A 27333-nucleotide genomic window follows, 5' to 3' on the forward strand; every position below is an offset into this window, starting at 1 on the left:
GGAGCAAGAAAGCGATGTTTCTCTCTCTGTGTCTCAAATTAAATTTTTCTAGTAATAGAAATAGAAGAAGATGTAGTCCACGTGATTCTCTGGAGTCACGAATTCATGGGATGGGACTCAGTGTCTCCTAGGGGCTGATCCTGTACTCACTGCAGAGGGTGATCAACAAGAAAGGAGGATGTGAAATGACTACACCATCATCTCCTGGCTCACTCTGTTTTCCTGCCTCCACCAGCAGAGACTGGGAAATGTACAGGAATTAAATATTTATTGACAGCTTAGAATTTCGTAGTTCTTTTAGGGTTGTTATTGAAGGGAATGATTAATATAATGCATTTCTTAAAATAGAGATAGAGAAAAACGTGGTAGATTGAACTGCCTGCCACCTCTTTCAGGAGAGTCCCCCATGGCAGCTCATCGCCTGTGATTGATATCTCCCTCCTAAGAGGACAATGCTGCAAAATTGATAAATGAACGAATGGCAAATAGTTAATTGAAATTTCTGCTTAGTTGCCTTTGGCTTTTATTATAATGATTAAAGAAATAGTAAAACACTGATGAGAAAACATATTTAAGTGATAGGCACGAAATAATATTGAAACTAAAGAGAAGCAATTGTATTTAATTTTTCATGTCCGAAAGGAAATTTAACATAGTCTTAATGTCCAAAATCTTCTCAAAGCTGAAGGAAATCTTCTCTTGGAGAAGTAATTTGTCCAGTGAGTTATAGTCTAAGGTTAGCTTCTCATTCTTCTTAAATTACATTAATAACTTTCACTGTTAGAAATCTACTGGGATTTTTTCATTATTGTTATTACTTCCATAGACTCATAGGAGGCCTAGGAAATGATATAATTAAACCATGTTGTATCACAGCTGAGGAAAACGAGGCCCACAAAAGCTTAAGTAGCTGACCCACGGTCACATAGCAGGTTAGGTCAATGTCCTTTCCAAAATAACACACCGTCAAATGTCCTAATAATCTTTGCTTGCCACCCAAATGAGTCTTTTTGACAAGTACAATTAATAATTACAGCATTATGATCTAAAAATTCACTCTCAACATCCAGATAAAACAGCTGTAAGAGCAAATCTTTTAATTAAGCTTAGGCTGGAAAAGAAGACACTGTAGAGTGAAGGTTAAGAATGCATGCTCTAGGGTCGGACGCCGGGATTTCAGCTGTCCCGTCCGCTAAAGGAGCCTCAGCAGGTTCCCTGCATATCTGAGCCTCAGTTTCCTTCAGGGTGAAATGTGGATAACAATAGTAATGGTGGCATAAGCCTTACTGTGAAGATTAAAAATGGTATCATGATCTAAAGGCCTTCTCACAGAACCTGGCACATAGAACGTGCTTGGTGTACTGTAGCCAGTACTGCTGCATCTAAGCTTTGACTTAATCAACAAAGTACAGTGATAGGTCCACCCAAGGTTATCCAAGGAGGATTTGATCCTCTCCTCTTGGGTCTGCGACATCTCATGGTGCACAAAGACTGCCACTTATCATTGCTGCATCTTAGACCCAGGAATGGAGAATATAGTATGTTTGAGGGAAAGGAATCTGGGCTACAAAGATCCTTTGCATAATCTTGCTCATGGGCTAGAATTTAAATCCTGGAGAACTTGAAGGTTAACCCATTGCAATGAAAGCAAATCAAGTCACCCTTCATTTGAACTCTCTGAAGGACAAAATAGAAAATTACAAAGAAAGGTGGATGGAAGACACAGATTTAGCCAATAAGCTAATTCTTTGGAAATTCCTCCATCAGCCTCATGGCAACGTTCCCTCCTCACAGGCTTTTCTGTAACAGTTGAAGGAATATTAGAGAAATCGTCCTATATAATAAAACCCTAATATGCAAATCAACCAAATGGTGGAACAACCGGTCACTATTTGCACAGTGGCCACCAGGTGGCAGACGCTCAATGCAGGAGCTTCCCCCTGGTGGTCAGTGCGCTCAGCCAGAAGCCAGGCTCACAGTTGGCGAGCGCAGCAGCGGTGGCAGGAGCCTCTCCCACCTCCGTTGCAGGAGGGCAGTAAGGACCCAGAGGCCCCAGTCTGTGAGAGCCCCGGACAGTGAGAGGGATGTCCTCTGAGGGGTCCCGGACTGTGAGAGGGTGCAGGCTGGGTTGAGGGACCCCCCCTCCCCCCGCCCCAGGTGCACAAATTTTGTGCTCTGGGCCTCTAGTAGAAAAATAAATGTTTCCTTGGAAGAGTCATCTCTTCAATAATCCCACTGTAAGAAAAAGCATTAAATGTTTACAACAGATATTTCATATGACTACTTTATTTTCTTGCAGTAAGCATGGCTAGATTTTGAATGTGACACCTTCATGCTCTGAAAATAAGATAGATAGATTCTGCTTTATTTTGCTGAGGTGAAAACATAAAAAAGCTAAATTTGAACTGGCATTATAGAAAAAAAGGTGGAAATCATAAAGGAAAACAGCCATTCAACATCTCATTTGAAGTCCAAGATGGGTTCAAGCTGATGGATTTAATGGATGCAATGTGCCCCTAATTAAAAATGTGTTTGTAGTGATATGTTTAGAGGCAACAGTTACAGTGGGTAGCAGGTTGAAACCATTAACATGGCTTAGGTGACAAAGAATTGGTTCCAAAAAAGAAAAGGGAAGTTTATTGCCTTAAGCCTGTGGAAGGGGGAAGATGGTGGTCATCAAGCTCATGTATGTCGCTGGTATGTTGGTCACTAGCTCTACCTGTTGAGACTCGTCACTGTGAAGGTGCTACCTCATCTGAGGATGAGCCAGGTACGATGGCAGAGGACATGACAGGGCACTCCAGCCACCACCTGCAGGCCAAACACTTCGTGGCAGACCAGAGAAAACACCTGGCTGCTTTCCCACCCCTCCCTCTGTCCCCAACATCTAGTCCTTGTGACCATGTCTGCATTACACTAGAGTTTCCTCTTGGTTGATGCAAACCACTAACAGACGGAACATACTGGGCTGACAAGTAGCAGATGGCTATAAATGCCTGAGCCATCGACACTGGCAAATTTTCTTTTTTATTTGCATAACATTTCTCCCAAATTCTGGTGTGGGTAGGGATTTTTTGATGGAGCACAGTTGTATGACCACCATGATTGACAAAAATACTTAAGAGATAGTGATGAAAATGCACCCAAATGAACTTGAATGCATGTTCTATGACCTGATTTTTTTCATATCTCTCCCCCACCCTCTCAGTACACACACACACACACACACACACACACACACACACACACGCAATCACGGGCTTGCACAAACACAAAGCTACCTTTAACATGCTAGTGTTTGTGATATGAAGGCAGCATTGAATGGAAAGGGGATAAATGCAGTATTAAAATTAGATAGGACTTGGTTTGACTTACAAATCAACTGCCTAACTCACATGATGACTTCTGGTATATGTCTATGTCTCTGAGTTCAGGGGGCTTAATTAACGGTAATGGATATAACGAACTGGGTACAGTAGGTAGTCAAAGCCCCTCAGCAACTGAGAATAGGAAAGGAAATGGGTCCTGGCCAGGTGGCTCAGTTGGTTGGGGCATTGTCCCATACACCAAAAGGTCGGGGGCTTAATTCCCCCAAGTTAGGGCACATGCCTAGGTTGTAGTTTGAGTCCCAATGGGTGCATACGGGAGGCAATCAATTTATGTTTCTCTCTCCCTCTCTCTCTAAAAATCAATAAAAAACATATCCTCAGGTGAGGATTTAAAAAAAGGAAATGGATTAGGAATTGGCAGTGGCCAATCTCAGAAATGCTTAAGTAACCTTTGAGATAAAATCCCGCAGATTTCATCCAAAAGTATAAAGCATTACTAGCAAGATAGAGGCTTCCCCTCTCACAGTCTCCATCCTCTTGTCCCTGATACATTCTTCAAAAAGCCTCAAGGCAGCCTAGAGGCTATGAAAGAGGAGATGTATTGGCTCAAATGTGATTGAAGGGTGCGTTGACATTTAGAGCTCGCCACTCTTTGAAGTTTCAGGTTCAGGGTCTAAGCCCCTTTGGTCCAGACAGGGAAGGAGCAGAAAGTAGTTCTGACTATTCTAAGCTGGGGTTGTGCCTCAGTCACCTCAAACACCATAAACAGGCCTCTCATCCATGCCTTATCTTCGTTCTCAGAAGGCACCCTGGCACCCTTCTCTGCAAAAAGGCATAAAAATTATTTTAAGTCAAAAGACGTTGTTTTTTATTCACTCATTCAAAATCTACTCATTAATCATATACACAATTCAACATTAGTAAGCTTCCATATAGGTTACCTCAAAATTATAAAGCATTAGTTAACCTAGGAAGATGAGCTCACTCTCCAGTTACCCATGTTGGTGGACAATAGAGCTCTTGTGACAATTTTTCATTTAAAATTGGAGAATTCTATACACACCTATCATCCTTCCCTTGACAGATGTGAAGAAGCAAGTCTTTGTGTCACTTAAAAACAGTTGAGGCATAAAAACATAAAGGATGCCATAAGAGTTTCATTCTTCATTTGGAGCCTCTTGTGGGAAAGGCAATGTTAAGAGTAGTTCTTCGAGGAAGCCAAACGTACGTTATAAGTATCTAAAGACAAAATGTGTTACAGGCAACTATACAGAAAGAGCACCGTAAAGTAACAACAATGGTTATAAGCTTTTTTTTCAAATTTAAAGAAACTTTTCAAATATGATTTAAGAATATTTGAAAAAGACTTAACAGACAATGTTGGTGACATCAGGAGCTTCTGTGTCTTTGGGCACCGAATCGTTTAATCATTTCACAGATAAAAGACCACATTACTCCTTTGTACATTGTTCATGTAACAATCTGCACGATATGATATGTTAGTATACATATCCTATATAGTAAAAGGGTAATATGCAAATTGACCCTAACAGCAGAAGGACTGGGAACAACTGGTCACTATGACACACACTGACCACCAGGGGGCAGACGCTCAATGCAGGAGATGCCCCCTGGTGGTCAGTGTGCTCCCACAGGGGGAGCTCTGCTCAGCCACAAGCCAGGTTGATGGCTGCCAGCACAGCAGTGGTGGTGGGAGCCTCTCCCGCCTCCTCAGCAGTGCTAAGGATGTCCGACTACAGCTTAGGCCTGCTCCCAGCTGGCAAGTGAACATCCCCTGAGGGCTCCCAGGCTGCCAGAGGGATATCTGACTGCCAGCTTAGGCCTGATCCCCCGGGGAGTGGGCCTAAGCCAACAGGTGGATATCCCCTGAGGGGTCTCAGACTGCTAGAGGGCACAGGCCGGGCTGAGGGAACACCCGCCCCCCCCCCCCAAGTGCACAAATTTTTGTGCCCCAGGCCTCTAGTTTATGTATAATAATGTGTATGTAGTTAGGCACACATAGATTGCTTTGAAATATTCTTTATCCATTTATTAAACTCTATGTATTGTATTGACTTTATTATCTTAATTAACTATAAAAAAATTAAATAAACCAAAAATCAAATCTATTTGATTTGATCAGATATATCATATCTATTCTTATTTAATTTATTTAATATATCTAGACCCTGGCCAGGTAGCTCAGTTGGTTGGAGCATTGTCTTGTGCACCGAAAGGTTGAAGATTCATTCCAGTCGGGGTGTATACAGGAAGGCAACTGATTGATGTTTTTCTCTCACATCAGTGTCTCTCTCTCCCTCTCCCTCTCCCTCTCCCTTCCCTCTCTCTAAAATCAATAAGCATGTGTCAGGTGAGAATTAAAAAATTATTATTATCATTATTATTATTATATCTAGTATAACCAACCTTCTGTATTATCATATCTAATGAATGCAACTAATTTTTCTTCAGATAAGAGGACAGGAAACAAAGAATTGCTTAACAGTTTCTTCATTTTATGAACAATAATTTCATATCACTTTAGCAAATTTGAGGTGACAAAGTAAACATACTAGTAGATACCATTCAAAGACATTTGCATCTTTTTTAACCTGGTGCCAGTCTAAAAAATAAGGGTAAATGAAAATTTTATTTAGTTACCAGCATTTATATTGTATCTGTTTCATTCTTATAAATTGTCTAAGTGTCAAAGATTATATATTAATTAAACCATTTGTTAAGGCCTTCAAATTAATTAAGGATCGAGGAATTACAATTTTTGCTAATGTAAGTAAACATTTTAAAAATTCATTATTACCTTTTCATTTAGTTGAATAGTGTTATGTGTATGTGTGTGTGTGTATATATATATATATTTTTTAATGTTATGAAAACAAGGATGATGTGTTTAATTTAAATGATGATTTATTTAACTCATAAAAATAATATAGGAAATTTAGGAACCTAAGTTGTAAGAAATTTAACCTTGATCTTGGACAAACCAAATTATCGTGCTGATATTTTTATATGGGAAACTACCTTTTAAGCACTACATCATGCTCAAGGCTCTTCTTTTATCTTGGAATAAGGCCTTTTCTTCTTATCTTGTAACCATGGTAGCAAAAACTATTTTGTAAATACAGTTTTCAGTGTCCACAGAAGAAACACAAATAGTTTAATAATTTTTTTTATCTTTTAGATGTTTTTGACAGTTAATATGGAATACAAATTCTTAAAGTGCACACATAATCACAGGAAGATTATTTTAATCAATTATTTTTAAAGTTTCCCAAGAGAGAGGAATGGAAAAAAGAAGTGAGAGGGGCAAACCTCAGACACTTATGAAATTATCCCTGGAAAAAACAAATATACTTCTGCAAAAGAAGGGGATAAAAGTTTAGATTCAGGAAAACCCATTTTGATATATGTATATACACATATTACAGCTAGGGAATGATAAGGAAAGGAGGGAGGGAGGGAGGGAGGGAGGGAGGGAGGGAGGGAGGGGCGGGCTCCTAAAATGGAAGGGCCTCAACAAAATATCAGAGCTCAGTTCAGCATGAACTTCCTCCTAGCCATGGTCAGTGAGGTCCTTCAAACAGCTAGAGACACTGAGGGTCCAATACACCCCCTACAGTGAATGAGTTGAGGGTTGCCGTCCAAGGCATTAAGGCTCTCAGATGAATATTGATGCACCTCCAGTGTTGGATACACTCCAGCCATGACCTCCCGGAGCCCCACTGTACTAGAACAAGTCGGCATTCATTGCCCTCTTGCTGCAAGGCAGGTAGCGTACCTGGAGAACTGGGGGGCATCTTAGAGGTGCTGGAAGAACTTTTTCTCACACCTAGGTTTCTGTTGGGTGGCTGGGGGAGTGGTCAAAGAAGCAGGAGTTTGCTCTGGATTGGATGCTGTCGGGAAGCGGCGGTAATTCTATGATTTGATGTTCTAATTTCTTATCTGGAATGTAATAGGAACCAAGCAGGGCTAAAGGTGTAGTTGGCAAAAAAAAAAAAATTTTAAATAAAAATGGAGCCATTACTGGCATTAGTCAGGAAAGGGATATGCATGTTTATTTTTGTGATTTGGATATTTCTTTTGTCTGTGCTGAGACGTGGCTATGCCATGACCTCATCTTTGCCTTGCCTGGTGTGTTCTGTGAAATGGTTTGTGTTCAGTGGAACACTGTGACCTGACCCTGAGTGCCCAGGCAGGTGTCAGCTGTCCGGAGCTGCTTTTTTCTTTCTCACTGGCGATCAAGGAGGGGAGGAAGACACAGGATGATGAAAGAAAAATTAAACAAATTAAAGTCACAAATGGAAAACATTTTTAAAACTCCAGGAAAAACAAAAGCTGCAGAAAAGGGAAAGTAATCATAGAAAGTTATATAACTTAGTATAAATGTCATTTATATGTTCTTAACATATAAAAACTAAATACTGACTCATACAACTTAACAAAAGGAAGATAAACAACCCAATCAAAAAATGGGCAATGGACCTAAATAGGCACTTTTCGAAAGAGGACATAAGGAAGGCCAAGAAACATGAAAACATGCTCAAGGTCACTAATCATCCAAGAGATGCAAATCAAAACTACAATGGGGTACCATCTCACACCTGTCAGAATGGCTATCATCAACAAATGACAAGTGCCGGCAAGGATGCGGGGGGAAAAAAGGAACCCTCGTGCACTGCTGGTGGGAATGCAGACTGATGCAGCCACTGTGGAGAACAGTATGAAGTTTCCTCAAAAAACTAAAAATGGAACTCCCATTTGACCCAGTGATCCCACTTCTAGGAATATATACCAAGAAACCAGAAACACCAATCAGAAAGGATATATGCACCCCTATGTTCATAGAGGCACAATTTACAATAGCTCAGATTTGGAAACAGCCTAAGTGTCCATCAGCAGATGAGTGGATTAAAAAACTGTGGCACATCTACACAATGGAATACTACACTGCTGTAAAAAGGAAGGAACTCCTACCATTTGCAACAGCATGGATGGACCTGGAGAGCATTATGCTAAGTGAAATAAGTCAGAGAAAGATAAATATCACATGATCTCACTCATTTGTGGAATATAATGAACAACATAATCTGATGAACAAAAACAGATCCAGAGACAGGGAAGCATCAATCAGACCGTCAAACCTCAGAGGGAAGGTAGGGGAGGATGGGGTTAAGGGGGAGAGATCAACCAAAGGACTTGTATGCATGGGTATAAGCATAACCAATGGACACAGACACCAGGGGGGTGAGAGCATGAGTGGGGGGGGGGGTGGCAAGGCGGGGAAGGGGAGGATAAGGACACATATGTAATACCTTAATCATTAAAGAAAAAACTTCCATAATTAATAAAATAAATAAAACTAAATACTGATCTAACCAAAATTACAACCTCCCTATTTTAGAAGGATGGATGAAGGGTGCTTTTCAAAGTGAGGGAGGGGGAGAATAAAAGAGAGCTAAGCCCTCGTGTTCCCTATGGGCAGCTCAATAGATAATGCCTAAGAGTGAAACCTCATGAAATAGTAAATTACTCTATCATATGGAGATACGGAAGTAAATTTTTAAAGCAGCCTAAAGGGAGGGGAAATTAAAGGACAGAGCATAGAAAACTGTAACTGTTCTCAACAACCCTTAAAGAACTATTTGTTTAAGCATTTTAATATATATATATATTTTAAGAATGAGTAGGAGTAGCCAGCTGAAGGGAACAGAGAAGCAAGGGGAAGGGAGCAGAATGAGAAAAGCCTGCAGAGTGTTAGGAGCTAAGGAAGTCATAGGAAGGATGGGCAGAGCTCAGACCACTCTGTATTTCCACACAGGACACAAAAACTTCTGGAGACACATATTTCTGTACTGTTCATAGTGGCATACAGATGCCACAATGTGGGAGCCTCAGCGCCATGCCTCTCTGGGGCCTCAGTTCCTGCCCTGATTTTCCTCCTAACAACTCTGCATAACCATGTCACAGATCCAAAGAAACATTGGATGGAAGGCATGATTTGGAAGTTCGTGTGCTCTAGAAATGCACGAAGTCATTCTCAGTCTTCACCCAGTAATTTTTTTAGCTTAACAACCTCCCCATAAACATGAACACCATGTGAACAACTGACAGGAAGACACTTTCCATTTGTTAACTAAGAAAAGGCACCTGAACACATTTTGGAAAGCTAACACTAAGTAACAAAAACTGCCAAAGGCATTGATCTGATTCTGAATATAGACCGATGGGAGGAGGTGAAAAATATCCCTCCTCTGAACTACATGTTCTTACTGAAAGGCCTCTGTCCTTGAATTCACCTTGAGAGGGTTGCACAGGAATAAAGGGTTTATTCAAAGACACACATCTTCAGAGAAAGGGTGCAAGGAAATGGAAAGTGCAAAGCTGCTCCTCCTGTTTTTGCTGAATTGTTCTCTCTCTCTAATAGAGCAGAAAGCTGCATGAGGTTGCCAAAGGAAGTCCTTGACATTGGAGCTTGAAAACCTTGTGGTTTCAGAATGCAGCCATGTTCCCCGGATCCCCAGGGAGAAATGAAGTGCTGGGGCAGATTTCTACTCTCTAGAAAGCACACAGAGACATGGGGGGGGGGGGGCGGGATATGACTGCACATGTGGAAAGAAAATCCATCATTTTCTGGTAGTTTGGTATTTTGATTAAATGGTGATTGCATTTGGAGCGCATCATTATAATAGCTAAATTCCAGAGTGGATGGTCTTTTGTTTTGTGCATTTAAATCTTCTCTCCCCAATAAGATTGAGGGGCTGGCTAAGATTATAATCATCAATTTTTTTCCTGAATGTCTACTCTCTGGAGGGATACTATGTTAGACAGGAAAAAGAATTTTAAAACCGTGCCAATGTTTATAGCAGCACTATTCACGATAGTCAAAAGCTGGGAACAACCCAGGTGTCCATCATTGGATGAATGGATAAGCAAAAGGTGGTCTATCCACACATGGGATGCATGGGATGTTTGTTATTCAGCGTTAAAAAGAAGGAAATTCTGACACATGCTGTAACTCGGATGAACCTTGAGGACATTATGTTCAGTAAAATAAGGCAGTCACAAAAGGGCAAATACCAGGTATTGTGTGATTCCACTTATATGAGGTCCATAAAGTAATCAAATTCATAGATACAGAAAGCAGAATGGTAACTGCTAGGGGCTGGGGGGATAAATGCTTATCCATTCATTCAATATCAAAATGGTAAGTTTTATGTTGTGTACATTTACACTATTTTTACAAAAAGACCATTGGCCAGTCATTTTCCTTCCCTGAGCATCATCTATGAAGTAACTGTGTTGGAACATTTGGCCTCTGAGGATACCTTGAACTCTGTGAGTCCAGGTGCCTAAAACACTTCTTCCATCCTCACTGATATAGCACTAAGTTGGAGACATGAGATGCATGAATAAAAAGATAAAATAATACTCATTCATTTCTAAGTTCCCAATTGGTGATAAAGAAGGATTATGTGTCCCTCAGAGGAGACCAGCTTTGTGGAAATAGAACTGGTCAATGTCTGTTTACAAGTATCAGAAGAGGACTTAGGTTCCATGCTGGTGGGTGGGGTTAGCACAGGGAGCAGCCTTGCCATACCAGGAGTCCATGGAACAGCAAGGAGGCAAGATTGGTGGTGGTAGGAGTACCTGTGTCCAAGCACTGTGGGGAGACATTGACGAGGAGGGACACTGAATGGAAGAGAGAGGGCAGAAGACCTGGCACATCCACAAGCTAGCTGTGTGGCCTTGGTGAGTCCCTCGGACTGGATGACACAGGGCTTCCTCCTCTGCAAAATGAAGATCACAAACTGACTGATCTTGCCCTGCCCGCCCTAAAGCTCCAGGATTCTATCTACCATCAGCAGCAATCATGTATGGAAATTCCCACTGCCTGGACATTGGGACTGGAGCAGGCCTCGGCCTGGAACCTGCCCTCTTGAGGCTGCCTTTCTTATAGGCAGCAGCTATTCAAGCGGACCAAAGAAAACTCAAAGAATGCTGTAAGAAAAGCCATCTAGTAATAATATGTATGCTGAATTATACTGAGAGCTTCTAAAGGCAATGAGACCAGCCGGGGAAACATTGTGGAAGTTTAGGTGTGGATTAACATCCATGAAGACCTGAACTGGGGAGGAGAGAATGAAATGGAAAGTATAAATGCATGAACTCTAGAGCCAAATAGATATTAAAGTTCTCACCACAGTACTTTGTGCTTCCTCCTCCCTTGCTCTACCCCACTTCAGCCTCCCAAAGCTGCCTTTCTAAGTTTCTCCTGTGCACTTGGAATCAATCCTTTACCCCATGGTCACTGAGCCCTCATACACCCTCAACATACTCAGAGAACGCTCCCACCACTGAAATTGCCCTTGGCCCTGAGGACAGACGTTTCCTTGGGCTCATAAATGGAAGTGGCTCACCTTCCAGGTCAAGCATGGGAAGTAGGCAGCATTTTTCTGCTTTCCCATGTGTACCTGTCATGTCTTCCCACTGTGTCATCATCTTAGCCATCTTTGTGTTCTCCACAGGGGTTCACACAGAGCTATGCACATAGTAGGCAGTCAGTAAACTCACTGAATACACTGAAGTGACATAGCCAGGCAGAGAAGGAGAGGTGGATGGACAACACACTGAGAATTAAATGAAGGAACATCCCCCTCCAGGAGCTTGGAGAGTGGCCAGCTGACTCAGCGTGCATCAGTCCCACTGGGTCTGTAAGCTTGGTGATTGGCCCTGTTGCAACTTACATTTCTTCTGAGTAGGATCATAAATATTAATCTGAAAACTTAATAGTGAGAATGGCTCCTCCTTTTTCACATCCAAGACTCAGGGACAGAAATATTTGCCATCATGTCTAGATTATTGAGCATTGTACATATAAGAAAAGCACATTTTCCAGAATGTGTCCTTGTTATTTATATTAAAGTAGTGGGTAGAAAATGACCTTTGAGATTGCTGGGACAAAGCCCAAGGCTCTGCTAAGTTGGAAATCTGTGTAGTGGCTAAAACAGTCTACGTCCAGATTAATTATGGATGCTCTGCCATTTCAAGATTACATTAGGGAGGAAGCGTGTCACCAACTGTGATCAATGGATGGGATGTGAGTCTCAGCTTCTTCTTTTTAAAATAAGTAAGTTGAGGTTTGAAGAAGATTTTAGATCACTTTGGGTTGAGGAAAATAAAATCTGTTTAGCTAATTCTTTGGAATTGTTCCTGGGAATCCACAAATCCGCAACCTCCCTTCCCCAGATGCATTCAGAATGTTGAAGAGGAGTCATTTGAAACCTAAAGTTTGACTTCTTATCTTGGTTTCTCATCAAAACTAAAAAAGGCAAAAGAAGGAAGCTGGATTGTGAGTAAATAAGATACCCAAACACTAAAAAAATAGCTTTTAAAATAAGTTTAAAAACCAACATAGTCTCAACAACCACAGAAAGCTTAACAGTTTGGTGCATTTTCCATGTGTTATATATACATGATTAAGAACTAATATACCTACACATCTGCATCTTTTTTTAAATTTTATTTCTTGACTTTTTTTTGAGAGGGGGGGGGGGCAGGGAGAAAAACATCAATTTATTTATGCATTTATTGGTTGATTCTTGTATGTGCCCTGACCAGTGATGGAGCCCACAGCCTTGGCATGTCAGGACAATGTTCTAACCAACTGAGCTACCAGGCCTGGGCTGTATCATTTTTAAATTAACATTTTTAAGTAGATTCCATTTTAAAGGTTTGATAGAGGCCTAGATTTTCTAAAAGACTTCTGTTCTATGAAAGGAAACATTGCAGGAATGGGTTGAAGTGTATTTATTCTTGAAGTGTATTTGCTTGTTGAAGAATGGTAGGTCTGTTGTATGTAGTTCAAGTTCAGCTCCACACATAGCTGTCAGCCACAGTGTCCTTCACAGTTGTCCACGCATACATTGCCTGTAGGCTTTGGGAAATCATTATATTTGACCTGACACCATCGATTGAGATGAAAATGTTGTTAATTGCTTTAGTTATAGATAGAATAGTGGCAGGAATAAACCGTCAGAAAATTACGGTATTATATCTTTTTTTGATATTTTAAACCAGTTATTTTTCTAGCCAAATGAGAATGCCTTGGTAAAGCACATTTCCTTATTAATTTTTGTTTTTCATATATGTGCTGGGTTTTATAAGTTCTATCACCGAACCAAATTCAGTACAGACTTTTACATATAAAAACCGAGGGTTGAGACCAAAAAAAAATCCTTAAACAACATACAGCTTCTGAAAGTAACATCAAACCCAAAATATATCCTATCTATTATTTGCACTTTCATGTCATTGCCTCTTGGTTGACAAAGTATCTGGTATTCTCTCCTGAGCATCATCTTAGCACAAAAAGAAAATTCATTGTCAGGGCTAAGGAAGCAGAATAAGATCTACAGAGAACCACTGGGGTTAGAAATGGGAAGCTGGCCATCAGTTTACAGGAAGAGGGGTTCAATTTAGAACATGACCAGGGGCCAGGCCAATACCTATTGCCCAATGTCATCATCAGTACCAGACTCAAGGATGGAATCAAACACTGAGGCGGTGTTCAATAGGGATGTGAGGATTTCTGAGGTAGAAAACTAGATAGGTATCCACACAGTTCCTACTCACACCTGTTCTATGCAGAGTTCTAATGGATATCATGGTCTGGCTTCCTACACCTTGCAAGATCCAACACAAATTATAAGAATGTCCTGGATGGAATATTACAGGTAGGCACATCAACTACAGTAAGAACAGGGAGATAGATGCTTATTAGTAACAGAGGAGATAAATGGTCAGATCTGAAAAGTAAAATAAAAAAAATCCTATGTAACTTTATTTTGCAGAGGAGCAAAGAACCTAAACAGCTCTGGAGACACCAGTGTATATATTACTAAAGAGTCAGTCAAGAAAAAGGCAACTGCTATTCCCTTTAAGGCAGCAAATGAACAAATAAAAATTGGGGGTAGCCACTCCCACCCAAAATAAGTTTGATGCTTTCAGTTTCCATTTGCTTTAAAAGGGGAAACCGTTTATCTGGACTAGTTCTGCTTCATTTGGCAGCCCTGTATTTTTTCCTGACACATGATGGGTCATTAAAAGACTCCACAGACTCTGAATGAAGTTGCACAACCATAGATGCCTTCTTCCTACGTGAGAACAGAGCAATGGCAATTAAAAATCATAGAGTCATTCTTTTCATGACAGGTCTTATCAAGGTAAACTGTAGTCCTATTACTGACCTTGGTGTCAAAGCAATGTTAGAGCCCACCTGAGTCTCAGACCAACTGGCATTTTAAAGCCTAAGTCTGCTTACAAGGCCAAAAAAAAAAAAGTCTTGATTGCCTTGAGCTCATTTATAAATTCATCCTCAGCCAAGGTGATACCAAGACTCCTGCCTTGTCAGGAGGGGTGTCTTCATTGAAGTCCCATTCAGATTCTTCTGCTTTGAGGATACTCCTCTGGGGAGGGGCTGAGAATCTTCTATCTCTTGTACAACCAGCTCTCAGAATCAGGAGAGTTTCTTGCAGACCAGTCAATTTCAGTGAAAGATACCTGGGCTAGTTGGCTCACATTCCACAGTCTTCAAACTGTCACAAAGATCTACTCCCCTACTGCTATGGCTTCCTCCTCCCCCTCCCCATTCTCATTTCATTAGCAACCAACATGAGTGTTGACGCCCTTCGAGGTGACTAAGACGTGTTAATGAATATAAACCACCTGTGTGCTCGAGCGATTTTTCTTCTAATAAACCTAGTGATAGGCTGTAAACAAATGGAAAGGGAAGAGCGACCTTCCAGAGGCATCTGAGAAAACAAAAGGCAAGTGGGGTCTGAGTCAGGTTGTTGGTGAATCTGAACAGGCCACCAACTTCCTACTCTGGTGTGTGTTCCTACCTCGATGTTGGGGGCCTGATGATCCTGGACAGTCCCACCTACCCCAAAGCATCCAAATTAGGCTCACTTTTTAGTTTATGGATGCTATAAAGTATTTTCTTAATTGAATTTATTGAGGTGATTAGAAGTAGGAAAAGAGGGAGGATAAATGGTGATGGAAGGCGGCTCGACTTGGGGTGGTAAACATACAGTACAGTATTGGCTCACTATTAAGCAAAGCAGATGGTGTGGTGGGTAAACTGTAGGAATGCTGTTAATCTTTGCAAATGGACTTCGTGGTCCGAATGGGTAATTGCTTATTTCCTTCCGTGAGAAGTTACAACCTCATCAAGATTCTACAGCCCACTCTTGAGTTTGCATCTACACCTGACAAGAAGGATTTATTTCGAGAGGATAAAGGGGAAAAGAAAGATCACTGTCTTTCTCTGGAGCACAGTGATGCTCAGGAAAGAACAGATCAAAAAAGACCTTTCCCCGTTACCTCCGTTCCATTCAGCCTACATTTTCCAAGTTGCCAGTAATCAAGGCATTGGGAAAGGAACGATAGCCCCTCCTTGTGAAGAATTTATTTTAATAACTTTCTAATAACATGCTGCTCCCATAGCATTATAAGCTATTCCTGAAGAATTTGTTGTCTAAGATACTATTTGTCAATGAAGACTGCTTGTCAATGAATGGAGAGACTGATGAATTGGCTATCAACATAGACAAGGGAGCATATTGATTGCACTGGCTTTGTATTTGGTAATATGTTAGATAGCAACCATGCATGGAAAATACACTCTGTAACGAAGAGCATTTTCCTTTATATTCCATTAAGGCTCTTGCACATGTTGTTCTGGCAAAATAGGTCATGACTATGATGAAAAGATCATCATGTTTTCATGTCTTTACCATAAAAGTGAAGTAAAGGGAAGTTTTTATAACATTATCAGTCCAAAAAAAAGTCATGATATCAAAACCCTTCACCTTTTCAATCCCTCCAAAGTTCATTTGTCATCTTAAAAGCCTTGTAAGTAGACTTGGTTCTGGTGGGTAGGACTCCATTTGTGAGTGGATATTTAAAGGGATACATTCTCCTTCCTTCTGGAGATGGCAACCCCATTGTCTTCATCCCCCAACCATTCTGATCGCCTCCATCTCTGAATCTCATAAATCAAATTGTTAGTGACATTCATTTGACTAAAGATAATAATGACATCATTATTGTAGTCACTACCATGCCTAATGCTTATCTAAAAAGCCCTATCATGTCAGGCACATCATCCCCATTTTACAAGTCAGGAAACTGAGGTTCAGAAGGTTAAATAGCTTGTCTGAGGTCACACAGCTATGAAGACAGTCAGGGTTCAAACCCAGCATCTACTGCCTTGAAAATCATGATCTTGCTTCTGCACCACTTGGCTGTCTAGTCATGGATGTTCTTGCATTACCTAGGAGGTGGTAATTCTTTTGTAAGTGCCTGCCTCATTCCCCCACTGTGTCTCCTGTTCACTTTTCTGAACTCATGTGTAGTTTTCAGTTAATATGGGAGCAATTAAATTGAATTCCCCTCTTTTGAGCCCTTACCTCGAGCTTCTCTTCTTTATTTGTAGATGGATCATCACCATTACCTCTAACTCTTCTTGAAGAATTGCCTCTCCTTTGATTCTATGTGAGCTGTTTTATGTCCCCTTTACTAAAACCAGGAGTGTCCCATCTGTGTCTACTATGTAAATGTAAACTCCTAAAAAAAGTAGCATTTATTGGCCAGAAATTAGAGGAGAGTAAATAAATCCTTGAAATTATAAAGAGGGAGAAAGTTGGAGTAGCCATCCCCCATCTCTGCTGTCCATGGGGTCAACCTTTCCATCCTAAAAGCAAGAGGAAGGCTTACATGTCTCTGAAGTCCCATTCATTTCCAAATGAAGGTACTGGGTCATAGGTGCCATACATAGGCAACAACCCATGAAGGGACAGGTGAGGAGACACATATCCTGATGCACCCTGGGGAGGCACGTGGGCTTTCTTACTCAAACATCACCTTCCTGTGGCCTTCCCTGGCCACTGTTTTTAAAATTGCAAATCCTACCACATGCCCACCCTATTCCTCCAGGAGGAAGAAAATAGAACTGAGGGCCCATATCCTGTGCATCCTGGCACCATCTTGTACCACAGTTTCAGGTGTAGCATACCCCTCTCTCTCTTCCCTCTCCTCCCTGGCCAAGGAAGGGTCTGACAGTGGCTTTTGGGACCATTGATTGGTTAACTGACCTTTACTGTATAATTATTTTAAGATACCCACCATCATTTGTTTTTTGAAATTAAAAATAGTTGAAGGGATACAAGCACATATTTGGGTGCAAATAATCCCCAAAGTACCAGCAGCGAGTGTCATCTGTGTTATTACTTTACCTTCACTGTCCCATAATGCAGCAGGTGAAGGGTCTGTGGTTTGTTATTGTTGGGCCAGTTTAGCCTTTTATTTATGATATTAAATGAAAGGCGGCGACCCTCTGACACTTGTGAAAGTGGAGGAACCTGTGTAGGTACCTGAGCACCCAGGGCAAATCTCCTCACAAGGAAAGGACGATAGGAGTGAAAAAACTCCAACTGGCAACAGGGGCAGTCTTGGACAGGAAAGAGGGAAGATGGGGAAAATTTCTCTAGTATTTGAACCAAATCCAGGGCCTTTTTATATTTTACAACTAGAGGCTCGGTGCACAAAAATTTGTGCACTGGGGGCGGGGGGGTGTCCCCTCAGCCTGGCCTGTGCCCATTTGCAGTCCAGGACCCCTTGGGGGATATCCACCTTTCGACTTAGGCCCACTTCCCGGGGGATCAGGCCTAAGCTTGCAGTCAGACATCCTTCTGGCAGCCAGGGAGCCCTCAGGGGATGTCCGACTAAAGGCTTAGGCCCCCAAGGGAGCTGTGATGAGGAAGCTGGGGTGACAGAGGAGCCACACTGTTTTGCCCCGCCGCCCTGGGTCTGGTCGCACACGGGACACCCAGGCGGGCCGCAGATCGCTGTCGCCCCGCCCGGCTGCCCCGGGTTGGGTCGCACACGGGATGCCCGCCGCCCCGGGCCACAAATAGCAGGCCCGGATGGTGGCAGGGCAGGCCGGATGGTGCTGACCCGCCCTGCCTGCAGTATGCAAATTAGCCGCCATTTTGTTGGTGGTTAATTTGTATATCATGCTGATTAGCCCATGGGAGACAGCAAAGGTACGGTCAGTTACCATGATTGTCTATTATTAGATAGGATATGTGTGCGAAAGGATCACATTTTACCTGGCAAAATCATGATAAACTACAAGAGAAGAAAAAACCCTATAACCATTTGATTCAACTGAGTAAAAATCATAATTACTATAATTATTTTTAAATTACATCTCTATTACATAGCCATATATATATGCTATGCAATATATATATTTTAAGCCATGTAACTTTTATTTGCTTATGGCACAGAATTCCAGTTTTTGTATGTTCCACCTTCCTATTTTACCATTCAGACAAGAGGGAACAATTAGAGAGAAAAGGGTACTTGCTCTGCCAGGGCAGGGGCTTCTGGCTGTTCGAGAAAAAAATGTCTCAGTTTGTTTGTAAACATCTTGATCCAGAGCAAGGCCTTTCTGTGTTCCCATGAGGTTCATGCTCTATGATAATATATTATAAATTAGACTTAGCTAACAGCAAGATACATTGGTGTGTTCTGGATAGGGAAACAGACTAAGGCTCCCTGATAAATAAGAAAAATTTCACCAATTATTGTCAATCAGACATTGAAATGTGCTCTGGGGGGGGAGAGAGAGAAGCAACATTATTCATGTCACTTAAAATTAAACCAGGCCATCAATTTCTCTGCCTCTCGGCTGTTTGTCCTGTTTTGAGTGATGCTTCTGGGATCAATATCAGAAACAGGGGGGAGAGTAGATGCTGAGCAGTTTGTCGGGATAATTGTTTTACGATAAATCTGCAGAAAAAGAAATGGGGTTCAAGTCAGATATGAAATAGGCACCTCCTCAGAGCACCCTTGTAAAGTGTGTGCTGTTTGCTGCTTATACAAAGCTGTAAGGGAATGATAACCGTCGCTGAGGAGGCAGGGTGTATTTATAGAAATCCGATAAATGTGGGTGGACATTCCTGCTCTGCTACTTATTGACTTTTTGTTCCTGGGTGTCCTCATCCATAAAGTGAGAAATAATGACAGACCCGCCTCTTCAGGCTGCTGAAAAAATGAAACAAAATAAAGTAGGTGATGCTTTTAGCACATGGAACAGCACAGAAAAACATCCAGTACCTCCATGGGCGTGGGCTGTGTCTGCTTTGTTCCTCCTGCCCCCAGGACCGACTGGGCGTATAGCACATGACAGATGCCCCCAAATATTGGTCAAATGGGTTAATTAGTGAATGCTAGCCAACTGGGTGTTATTATTTTACATCCTTTGACGTTTTAATGGCTATACAGTATTCCATTACATGGATGTAATATCCTTAACCTTGTACCTCTCTGCTTTTCTGGGTGTTCAGTATGTCTCTGTGAGTGACGTCTCTCTCTACAGACAGCTGTATTTGGAGGCGCAGGGGTTCCGGTGTGGCCGGAGAACTGTCCACCCAAATCTGATAAAGGAGTCTTGGGGCAACATAAAGAGAAAGGCTATGGACTCATTCTCTAAAATCAAGGAGAGTTAGAATGCTGGGACTGGAGTGGACCTTGCTCCAGATTCCTCACCTGAGCCACAGAGGCTCCGTGGAGAGCTGAGCCGCAATAAGTGCCAGGTCTTTGATGAGAATCCAGGCCCAACCCCCAGTCCCAAGTGCCTTCGCTCTAGAGCAGTGTATACTTTTATGTACACCTGTGTGTGTTCATAGTTAACACGTGTGCTGTGCCCCAGGCACACAGCTGATGCTCCTGAACGTTCACCTCCATGGCCTGCATTTGACCCAGATCACAGAGGTTAGAGTTCAGGCCATCACACCCCTCCTTTTTTGGGTGAGGTTAGGTGACTGGGAGGACGTTATGAAACACTTTCGTGACTTTTCCTGCTGTGGAAATTTGAACAGAGGGCCTGAGGTGAGCTCAGACTATCACTGTGAAAAAGCTACCAGGATCACTGTCAAAAAACCACACACGGCATCGCCTTCTTGGGTGAATTCAACCTGAATTCCAGAAATTCAGTCCAACATGCCACTGAGTTCACCAGACTAAGGGAAATTATTCATATTGAGAACAGTGTAAAAAAAGACTCCCATGCAACCCCATTGATGCCTGGCAGTCAGGCCTCAGCTCTCGGAGGGCTTGCTGTGCACGTGCAGACATGGTTGTCTGGTTTTCTGGTTGTTAGATACAGGGGAAATCTGCATCCTTGAAAGAGGGTTCTTCCGTTAGCCTCCTCAGCACTGCAAGTGTTCGCCAGAGTTTTTGTATTGTTCGCAGTAATGGGCCCAATTAACTACACAACAACCCACCTTCAGAAGACGTTCAAATGAATGACGCTAATGGGACCATGATCTTCACTTTTACTCAATAGAGATCCCAATTTGATCCAGTTATATCTGACCTGGGATTCAGGCAGATTTGGGGAAAGGAAGGTTGTGGGGTCAAGGAGTCTTTCCCTGAGGGATCCCAGGGTCTCTTGGGAAAGAACTTATTCAAGGGAAGAGAGAACATGATAAGAAGCACAGCCCATTCTCGGGGCTGAGGGCCACCTGGGTTTTACTGTGGTGACTGGCAATCCAGAGGCCTGTCAATCAGGAGAGCAGCTACAGCAAAGACTTGCTGTGAATAACTCGGCGAAGGAGCAGCAGGTCGCCACGCAGACCTTTGTGACAAACACTGGAAAGGTCAGGGGCAAGGACCATCCCAGGTCAGAGAGAGCCTGCACGGTGGGCCCGCAGTCCTGTAGCTATGGTGAAAACTCAGCAGCATCTGCAGGGACCGCAGGCTGTACCAGCAGCTTGGCCGTGACCACAGAGAGCACCCAGGCCTAGATAGATGTTCGGTACCAGCATTCAGCACCAGGGTGGGCACCCTTCCCAGTCCCCAGAAGGGTCGTCACTGCCTTGATGTTCCAGGAGGGAGAGGTTAGCAGGAGCTTGGTGCTCAGAGGGGAGGACGGGCTACGTAGGCGCTGTAATTATTGGGGAGACTTTGGGAGACTGGGGACCCAGGAATTCCTGAAGTCACAGCCAGAGAAACACTGCTTTATTGATGTTGAGGCTCTACCCCCGGCCAGGGTCCAGTATGTGCAGGTGTCCCTTTGTCCTAGAATCTGTCTTTGGAGTGGAACCATTCACAGACTGGGAGGAGGCACCAGGAGCCAGGGCACCCTGCATCTGCACTGTGTCTGGAGGGAATAGAAGCGTGACTAAGCTGACTTGCATTCTGCCAACCAAAAGAAAATATAATTAACACGGCAGCGAGACTCAGCAGAGCCCATGGGAACCTCCAAGAAGGAAAGGGCTCCCACAGCTCTTGGTGATGTCAGAGAAAAGAAAAGGCCGCCCTTCTCTGATCCCATAGCTGTCCCCTCTCTCATGCCTACAGTTTAATAAAGGGACAAGACAATGAGAGCCAGGGCAGCCCTGCCAGTGAAAAGGACTTCCTGCCGCTAGTGGTGATGGCAGGGGCTCCGGTCCTGCGTCTCTGAGTCAGCTGTTGTATACAGCCCTGGTAACACCTCCCTGCAGAGACAAGAAAGCTCCCGGACCCCAGGAAGGAGTGAGGCCAGTTGCTGTGTCGGTACACCCCAAGCTTATAATGTCAAGAGATGGAAGATCAGGCAGATATTAGCAGCCCCCCAGGAACAGAACTGTGAGGCTGGCTGGTGTCCATCTGGAGCGAACAGCCTCTGAAAAGGTGCAAAGGAACACTGCTCTCTAACCCATCTACTGGGTCTTCTCTTTCCCTCAGTGACACAGATGTGTATTTAGAGACCATATGCTAAGCTTTATAGATTTTTACTTCCTTAACATTACCATAGCTTCTTGGATACATTCAACTGCGGTATTCTCTAAAGTCTTTAATTATTTTACCTTTTTTCCCAGGACTTTTACAAGTGGGTGCGCAGCTTCTCTTAGCTTGAAAGTCCTTTCTCTTTCATGCAGGTTCTAAAGCTAAGGCCTGGAGCATGACCACCCAACTCCTTCCCCATTGCCCAGGCGCATTTATCCTGTCTTCCCGCACTTGCACCTGCTCACTCGGGCATTGTGAAATTGTTTGGTTGAAATATCTGCCTTTCATTATGAGAATAGATGTCTTTATTCATTCCACATAAATTTAAAGAATATTGATATTGGATTGGAATGCGATGGCAGAATTGGCTCTGATTATAGTTCTATCTTATTTCACAGACTTTGGTTGGGATTTAATGAACTCTGCATATAAACATAATTTTATGAAAAAATAATAGCCTATTTCAATTCTTAATAAGATGGTGGTTTTAATGAAATGATATGATGCTGTTGAATCTGGATTCCTCTAGAGAAGTGGAGAAGGAGGGACAGAAAGAGCTAAACACATGTGCAGGTTGACACACTTCTCAAAGTCATCTTTTTTTAATAAGTGAGGGTGGTGCCCTGGATGGTGTGGCTCAGTGTTTTGAGCCTTGGCCAGAGCACCAAAGGGTGGCAGGTTAAGGGCACATACCTGGGCTGTGGGTTTGTTCTCCACACCAGCTCGGGGAGCATGTATGAGATGACCAGTCAATGTGTCTCTCCCACATCAATGTTTCTCTCTGTCTTTCCCCATCACCCTCCTTCCTTCCTCCCTTCCTCTCTCTCTCTCTCTCTCTCTCTCTCTCTCTCTCTCTCTCTCTCTCTCTCTGAAAAAGCAATGGGAAAAATATCCTCGGGTGAAGATTAACAAAAAAAAAGTGATATTGGTAATGCTCTTTTTAAAAAGTTAACATTGCCTTTAAGAAGAGCTTACCCAATGGGGAGTCTGTGAATACTGACTGGCTCCTATTTAACCCGCACTTCCTGCTTGCTTGATGAAAAAGAAAAAAGTCAAAAATAATATCTATATTCCAAACCAAGTGTTAAGTCATTTAAACAACTAGAGGCAAGAAAGTGTGGGCAACTTCTCCACCCCCACCCATCCCTCTAGTCTGGAGTCATCAGTGAAGATCTAATGTCATAGAACCTATAGCCAAAATAAATGCCCTGCATTCCTTAAGGAAAATTTAAAAGTAACTGGTTCTGACTTAAAATTTACTCACTCATTAGGCAATCAGTCTTTCAGATGTTTTAAAGGTAAAACACTCAAGTTCATCACCAGAATCCCAATGGTGTGGAAAGAAACCGGCCAGGCTTTCTTGGCTCCTCTTTTGCTAAAACATCCATTGCATTTGCTAACTGTGGGACTGAGTAAATGACTTCACTTTCCTGAGCACTGAAAATGTCCCAGGCAGACAGGGTAATAATTTCCTCCCAGGGTGGCTCTAGGGCAGTGGTTCTCAACCTTCCTAATGCCGAAACCCTTTAATACAGTTCCTCCTGTTGTGGTGACCACCAATTTCATTGAACATAATTAAAACATAGTGATTAATCACAATATGTAATTACATATGTGTTTTCCGATGGTCTTAGGCGACCCCTGTGAAAGGGTCATTCGACTCCCAAAGGGGTTGCGACCCACAGGTTGAGAACCGCTGCTCTAGGAGTTCACATCCTTAAGTAACAGTCATGAAGATGTGCCTAGCTGAGAAGCAATCATTTATTCTCTCATTCAACAAATCTTTATTTACTGGCCCAGGAAATGTGCTACGTACCTGCCTGGGATCTACTGGTGATTACCTGGTGACCAGCACAGGAGGACACTGGAATTTCCCTAATTCTTCCCTGATGTTGCAGCCTGGCCAGCCTCAGACAGCCCACTAAGCCTGGCCAGGTCCCCTGCTGGACAAACAGCGCTGTGCTCACTTTCCCTCTGCTTTGATTTTGATTTCCTAGGAGGCATAGCTCCAGCCCCCAGGGAAAGCCCTCCCCGCTCAAATCCAAGCAGTCCCCTCTCACCCTGATGCCCTGCCTGCTTTCCCACCACAAGCAGCCTATAAGGACCCTCCTTCTCTCCTAGGATATGTTGCTCTAGGTTTGAAAGTCCCCAAGCCCACATTCCTGGCGATGGCTCTAAGTAGCTGCAAAGAATTACCACGCCTAGCTTGTCACCAGAACCCCAATAGTGTAGAAAGAAAACATCTGAAAGACTGATTTCCTAGTGAGTGATCACAGGATCACCCAGGACCTAGTGGGAGTCAGATGATTTTGATAGGAAGCTGGGTTTGGGAACCACTGTTTCCAGTTACAAGATTATGCACTTTTGTTTGGGCTTTTCAGAACCAGCAGGCATTTCCCTCCAATACCTCTTCCAGGAGCTGACCCTTCCCATCTGCTTCTTGCCCAGTTCTCAAAGCCTTACCACCAGATCTTTCTAATCTTGTGCATAGAAACCTCATCACTGCACAGAATAAAAAAGACTGGGTTTTTATATATTTTTAGCCAGCTCTTGGCCCTGCCCCATGCAGAGCACACACCATACAGATTGGATTTTAAGGACACTTCTCTGCTAAATCCCAAGCTTATGTCTGTGGTTTCTCCACAGTGAATAAGCCTTAATCATACTCCCTGCTCTGTCTTCTGAGATGAAGGAGAAAAACAAGCAGCTGATCTCAGGGACTTAAGCAAAAGTCCTGGAACTTTTTAACCTTTATTATGGCTAAAACATGTTTTTTAAATTTAGACACAGTAAAATTCACCCTTTTCAGTGTAGAGGTCAATGAGTTTGGCAAATGCCTATATTCTATAACCACCACACTAATCAACACAGAACAATTCCTTATGTAACCCCCAAATTTCCCTTGTGCTCTTGTGGTCAACCCCTCTGTCTGCTCTCAGCCCCAGGGAGCCACTGACCTGTTTTCTATCCCCATCATTTTGCCTTTTCCCAAAGGGCATTTGTCACTTCAATGGAGACATACAATATGTTGGCCACAGCACTTTAAAATATCATGTATTTAAATAAATATTGGAGAAATGGCTGACTATTCCTTCTTTATTTTTTGGTTTCTGCCTCCTATAATCTGATATGCCTGTATCATTTTGTGGATCTTAATCCTTTCCACAGCACATGTGACAGATTAGAAAATCCCGGTGAAACAGGCACTTTATTTGGTAAATACAGACTAGCAGGTCCCTTCTGAAGGTCCAGTTGATTTTCTTTCCCATGGCCAAAATTTTCCCACCTACCTTCCCACCCCACCTACTACCCTTTGCAAACTCCTAACTCTGATATGGGCAATAGCTGAGGTCCACTCCTGCTTGCTGGACCAGGAGACAGAGCAAGGCTCATGTTGCCAGAGCTTCGGTGCTACACCTGGACCTGAAAACTCATCTTCTCCCCTGTTTCCTACGACTGCTATCTTCCCTTTCTTTGAGAAGGAACATATCAACAAAAGAAAAATACTTGACTTGATAGGATGCCAGAATATTAAGATGCTCCTGAAAAGTGTGGGGTGATTGAGCCCTTCCCAAAGGAGAGCAGAGGAGGAAGCCAGAGAAGAAAAACGCAGCAGGTGGGGCTTTCACAGGATGAGAACTTGGGTATTGGACAGGTCACCCCTGCTCCAGCCATTTCCTGATATTGGGAATCACCACACTAGGCATGGGCAAGACTGGGAGGCAAGAGAAGGTACTTGAGGTCAAGGAAAACCAGCAAATGTTAGATGTGTTTTTCCAGATCCAAGAGTTACCAAACATTTCTCAAAAATAATTCCCACTGACTCTGGCCAGTGTGGCTCAGCTGGTTGAGTGTTGTCCCATGCACCAAGAAGTTGCTGTTTGCAGCTGATTGATATTTCTCTCTCCCTCTCCCTTCCTCTCTCTCTAAAAATCAATAAAAACATATTTTTTAAAATAATAATAGTAATAATCCCTACTGAACCCGGCCTCCATGTGGCTGTCCCAGCCTGTAGCATCTAACCAGCCACGCTTTCCATCTCATGATGAGTGCCTTTCACGATGACAATAGGCATCATCTTCGTGGAATACACTGGAAAAAAGTGTTCTCTTAAAGGCCAGGCTCGCAAAGCCCTCCTTGAAGATCAGCAATATCTGACGTAGCTGACCCAGGTACCCCATGAAATCAAAGTCCAAATTTCACAAGAGGCAGATCTGCTCAAGTGCTGTGGGTATTGCCAATGTGTGGGAGGCTGCAAGTAAAATTATATTAAAAAACAAACAAGCACAAAACTCCAGTCCATATCTTAGGCCTTTTCTTGACTGTGTTGCCACCTCCCGGCAGTTCAGTCTGTGCCCCCAGCCCCGCACTCCACTCCGTGTTTTCCGCCCTCCCCGCACCTGACGTTCTGTAGCCCAGGAGCTGGTCCCGCACACCCGCGCTGAAAGCAGCGGCAGGAATTCCAGCTGCCGACAAAGGACAGTTCTGGGGGCTTCTGAAGTCTGACCCGGCCAGGGGGAGATCCACCTGCATCGCCAAGGCGAGAGGCACACCTGCGCGGGGGCTGACCGCTAGAGGCAAGTATTGCCTGCTGGAGGCTTACTACTTTGAGAGGCTGGATTCCTGGAAGGGTACTGCTCTCTTGGTCTGAGGGGTGCAGGAAAGAGTATGAAAGAGTGAATGATCCAACTGCTAAGGAGAGTGCTGTGACTGGGTTTTAACACTCCTTTAAGCAGTGCCTTTGGTACAGGGATTTCTGATTCTTGATCTGGTCTGCAAGGTCGGGTGTTCTTTTGGGAGCAGGATGACGATGGGACTGAATCACTTAGAGTGCTTGAGTTTGCTTTAGTAGCACCCCCAATTCTACACCCCACAGGGTCACCACGAGGAACAGGTAAAGAAAAAGCTGGTAGGGTATTGCTTTGTGCAGAGTGTGTGTGTGTGTGTGTGTGTGTGTGTGTGTGTGTGTGTGTGTGAAAGAGAGAGAGAGAGAGAGAGAGAGAGAGAGAGAGAGAGAGAGCAAAGCTGAGATTTACATGGTGTGAACAGTTAAAAGTGTTAATGGGATTTCCAAGACTTGTTTAAAGAGGAGGGTTTCCTTTTTAATTTAGAGCAAATCAGTTTGTTTTATAACAAAGATGCTAGTAAA

The 27333-nt window shown here is 43.0% G+C and overlaps 1 protein-coding gene across 2 annotated transcripts in view; it reads left to right on the top strand.

Annotated features, from left to right (window-relative positions):
- CNTNAP2 (contactin associated protein 2) overlaps positions 1 to 27333 on the top strand; it is a 1809641-nt gene that overhangs the window by 1734804 nt on the left and 47504 nt on the right. The window contains exon 1 of one of the 2 annotated variants that reach the window (XM_081102721.1): positions 26583 to 26761. The exons of the other annotated variant lie outside the window; for it this stretch is intronic. The gene's annotated coding sequence lies outside the window, so the exon portion shown is untranslated. Of the gene's footprint in view, positions 1 to 26582; positions 26762 to 27333 lie in introns of those variants that run through there. 2 annotated transcript variants of the gene reach the window in all.

The sequence above is a fragment of the Myotis nattereri genome, assembly GCF_964212035.1.
Source record: "Myotis nattereri genome assembly, chromosome: 11".
NCBI classification, from domain to species: Eukaryota; Metazoa; Chordata; class Mammalia; order Chiroptera; family Vespertilionidae; genus Myotis; species Myotis nattereri.